The sequence below is a fragment of the Triticum urartu genome, chromosome 3 (assembly GCF_003073215.2).
Source record: "Triticum urartu cultivar G1812 chromosome 3, Tu2.1, whole genome shotgun sequence".
NCBI lineage: Eukaryota > Viridiplantae > Streptophyta > Magnoliopsida > Poales > Poaceae > Triticum > Triticum urartu.
In genome coordinates, this window is record NC_053024.1 from 496,771,841 (window position 1) to 496,776,802 (window position 4,962).

A 4,962-nucleotide genomic window follows, 5' to 3' on the forward strand; every position below is an offset into this window, starting at 1 on the left:
ATATGGATTGAGCGGGTAATGCCGGTGATGTTGCGTGGCTTCATCCCTGAGGATGAATGGCTAGTACTGGCAGAACTCAGCTATTTCTTCTGTGTTCTTTGTGCGAAAGAACTATTGCCTGGCATGCTAGAAGAAATGGAAGAGTTGGCGCCGAAGTTGATCTGCAAGTTAGAGAAGATCTTTCCACCGGGCTTCTTTAGTCCAATGCAGCATTTGATTTTGCATCTCCCGACCGAGGCAAGATTGGGGGGGCCCGTGCAAAATCGTTGGTGCTACCCAACTGAGAGGATGCAGAAGATGCTTCGAGAAAAATGTAAAAATAAACGTAGAATTGAAGCATCGATGGCTGAGGCATTCATCACAGAGGAGGCGGCAAACTTCGTAACAGCGCACTATGAAGCCAAAAATTGTCATTTTCATAATCCGAAGCCTCGGTACAATGCTGACGAGCCTAAAAAGGGTGGATCCAACCTCAGCCTATTCAAAGGGAATCTCGCACTAGCTAGTGTTTCACATCCAGTATCTTTGGATAACGAAGAATGGCGGACCATTTCGTTGTATATCTTCAACAACCTGATAGAAGTGCGGCCGTACATCGAGTAAGTTCTCGGTACATTGTTTCGCAACTTCTATTTCCTTTGAACTACTCTTATTCCTGGATATGTCATACAGTCGATACGTCGCCATATTCTCGTATGGAGCGGAGATCCAAAAGGATTCCGTCGAAGAGTATGAGCTTCTCGCAAAGCAAGGAGGTGGCTATCCCGGTTTCATCTCTTGGTTCAAACAAACGGTAATTTCTATTAGACAATTTCATTTCATTCGCTAATTTGTGCATAATGCAACAATCCTTTCATATTAAACTTGTAGGCTAATTCAGAGTCTATGGACGCCGAATTGAGACAAGTCGCTAATGGTTTTGACTATAAGGTCTGTTCATTTGACAAGTACGACATCAACGGGTATCGCTTTCGTACCTATGGCAAAGAGCTATCTATGGCCGACCGAAAGTCTACAAATTGTTGTGTATCTGCTATCGGCAAAGGAGGTACCGAGTATTATGGGAGAGTTGAAGCAATTTATGAACTTCTGTTCTATGGTGAAAACTCACCGAATGTCGTAGTCTTCAAATGTTATTGGTTTCAGCCGAAGGAGACTAGAAGGACTCATGAACATATAGGGCTAGTTGAAATCAACCAAAGCACTCATTTAGATGTTCCTGATGTCTATATTATGGCTCAATAGGCGACCCAAGTATTCTATCTACCGTGGGCCTGCCAAACTAATCCAAATCTGAAAGGTTGGGATGTCGTTTATGAAGTGCCGCCACGTGCTAGACTTTCTCCCCCAAAGGAAGAGGATTATGAACCTCACATTAACCCAGACACATATGAAGGAGAATTCTTCCAAGAGACACGTCTTTCCAAAAAGCGTTTCAAGAACCGCTATACTTCACCCCAAAACATTGAAGTAGACAGCGACAATGAATCCGACATCACCCCAGAGGAGGAACAAGAAGAGCCGGAACAAGAAGAGGTTACTGCTGCGGATGACCTGTCAATGCTTGACCGATTACGTCAAGGTGGCCTTGCACATGTTGATGCCAATGAACCCTATGAGCCCATCATTGATTATAGTGATGATGATGATTATGCATTTATTGATGATACTGATCGAGATTATTAGTAGTGTCAGGTATTCAATTTTTTTATGTTGTACTTGATGATGATACACTTAAGTGATATACATATTATTATTCATGTCGGTACTTTTTTTATGTTGTACTAATTTCATTTATTCTTTGTCATGGCAGGTGTTGAAAGATGGTGGGCGCTGGTCGGGAGCGCGCCGAGGCCCCTTCTTCGTCGGCGCGTGGTGCGAGGTCTTCCATTCCACACGCACCTCTCCGCCGAGCGTTGCTGGGGTGATGCAACACCGCCGGGCCCTTCTTCGTCGACCGCGGTGCCCAGCAGGGGACGAGGTAAGAAGAAGAGAGGAGGTGGAGCACGTGGTCGCGGGAGAGGAGGTAGGGTGACTCTTACGGCGCCTTCCTCGCCACCGCCCCCAGCTGTTTCACCCGAGCACGTGACTGCTAGGGTGGACTCGTCTGAGGAGGAGGCTGCACGGACTCCGGTCCATGAGCCTCCGGTCCACGAGTCTTCGGCCCACGAGCCTCGGGTCGACGGGCCTTCGGCCCACGAGACCCCGGAGGAGCACACGTCTGGATGGGGTACCTGGTCGGGTCAGCCTGAGCATGGCGGGGAGCCGAGTGGCCATGCTGATGATGGCGGGGAGCCGACTGATGAGGAGGGGGAGGAGGGGGGCAACGTCTACCAGCGTGGTGCTACACGGCTCCCGTCCGTGCCGGTGACCCGCGAGCAGGCAGAGGTGGTTGATTTTCCCTGATGGGGAGAGGTAAGTGCATTTAATATTTTTGTACCTTCTGCATTCACGTTTCTTCAAATAACTAATGCGTTGGCCTTGTCATGCTGCAGGGGTTGGGACCACCATCATAGTGTCCGCCGGCCCAACTCCGTCCTTGGAGTTCTTTGCCGGCAAAACTTCCCGGGGTTTGTCACGTTGCCTGGTGAGGGTCGGCTTCCAGAGCTTGGTGGATTGAGCTGGGAGCACTACGTGGCTGCCCCGGCCCCGCCGGATGAGATTATCGACGGTGTCGTGTGCGACACGAGGGCAGACATGGTGATCAGAAAGTTTTGGGTAATTTCTCCTTTACACATTTAAAAATCTTCAACTAGCTAGTTATTAATTGTACTAATCAATATTGTCTCATTTGATTGCAGACATTCTATAGGTGTGAGGAGGGATACGAGGAGGACGTGGCACATGTTATCGAGAACGTCTGCAAGCGCCTACTCCAGAACTTACGGCACGAGGCTCGGGTGCAGGCTGTTCGAGACTACTACGCCTTGCATGGTATCAAGAAGACCAAGCCGGCGTGCCGCGATAAGTTCCTGAGTAAGGAGCAGTACATGAAGGTAATTCTTAAGGCCTTCTCTACTTAAGTTCCTTCATTTAGTAATTCTTAGCCGTAGCGCTCAAGTTTCTATTTGCTAACTTAGGCGCCTCCGAGATGGTGTGCGGATCGGATGGATTGTTGGGAGGTGTTGGTCGATGAGTGGTGCTCAAAACAATGGCTAGCCCTCCACAACGAGGCCAAGGACAAACGTGCCCAAATGGAAGGTGTGCCACACCATCAAGGCAGCTCCAACTTATATCAATTCGGGCGCAACTGGGTATGTGGTTTGCTTCATGATTCATGCAATTCATTCATCTTGCTAGCTTGAGCCCTTTAATTACTAATTTTCATTGTTTCTCTCTTTCAGGAACGCTACAATAAGGCGGATAAGGTGCCAGAGGTGTACGACCTGTATGCCATGGCCCACACTGCCTCTTTCAAGAAAGTCAAGGCTTTCTCTTAGTCTGACCTCGATGATGCAAACAACTTCACCAATATCTCCTCCCACAACAAGCTCGTGAGATATAGAGATGAGGGGAAGGCGAGGAAAGGGGAGGACTTTAACCCGAGCCAGGGTCCCATTGATCCAGAGCTGGTGATGATATCTGGTGGCGGGAGGTCCCATGGCTCCATAGCCATTGGAGATGGACTTATCCGTTGTCCTAGCACTCTCCCGGAGATCAAGGCGCGCTAGTCGAGCTCCGCTCCTGAGATAAGGCCTCGTGAACGGCCAGTGCAACTCGCCATCAAGGTTAGTGATACGTACTCAGTTATCTTTCTCCATTACATTGTGTGCGCTTCCATCAATGATTACAAATAGTCATGTGAGTGGTGTTGCAGGCTGCTATACAGAGTGAGAGAGATAGAACAGAGAAACTTCTGGCGGAGGCGGCGGAGAGGCAGCGGGAGTTGGAGGAGAGGACGACAAAGATGATGGAGGAGGAGAGGGCACGGAATGACATGCAGGCAAGGGCCATGTACGAGCTCCTTGTGGTAAGTTTCTTCTGCAGATTAGCCAAAACATTCATGTAGTGTTTGTCTCATTACTAACTAGTATGACTGAGTCGTCAAAACCAAATGTGCAGTCTGTGTGCGAGAAGACAGGTCAGACCGCTCCGCCGATGCCAGTGATTGCTCCTGGGACCACGGTGAGTTTTATTTGAATGGACATTACTTGCTAGTCTTAACATTTGAGTGTCATCATGCTAACAAGACATTGGAAATGATCTTTGGTGCAGCGTAACTCCAGACAAGCATCGCACGATCCTTCTCCAGCTACCAACACGAGCCACCCCGCTCCTACACCTCCTGGATCTTGATAAGTTTATCTAGTGTTTTGCTTAACACATGCATAAAGACCTAGACTTAGCTTTATTTCCTCCAATGCTTACCATAATGACCTAGACTTAGCTTCTTCTCCTCCAAAATGACTTAATAAGCTTACTGACCTCCATAACGATCTATACTTAGCTTACTTATGTCAAAAATTGCATAATTAGCTTAGTTAGCTCATAGACGATCCATTTTACCTAAGTTAGCTCTAAAATGACCCATTTTACCTAGGTTAGCTTATAAATGATACAGTTCATCCAAGTTAGCTCAAAAATGACCCATTTTACCTAGATTAGCTCCTAAATGATCCATTTTACCTACGTTAGCTTTAAAATGACCCATTTCACCTAGGTTAACTCCAAAATGACCCATCTTACCTAGGTTATCTCATAAACGATCCATTTCAACTAATTTAGCTCATAAACGATGCATTTCACCAAGTTAGCTAAAAAACGATCCGTTTCACCTAAATTAGCTCTTAAATGATCCATTTCACCTAAGTTAGCTCAAAAAGATCCATTTCAACTAAATTAGCTCATAAATGATCCATTTCACCTAAGTTAGCTAAAAAACGATCCATTTCAACTAAGTTAGCTCATAAATGATCCATTTCACCCAAGTTAGCTAAAAAACGATCCATTTCACCTTAGTTA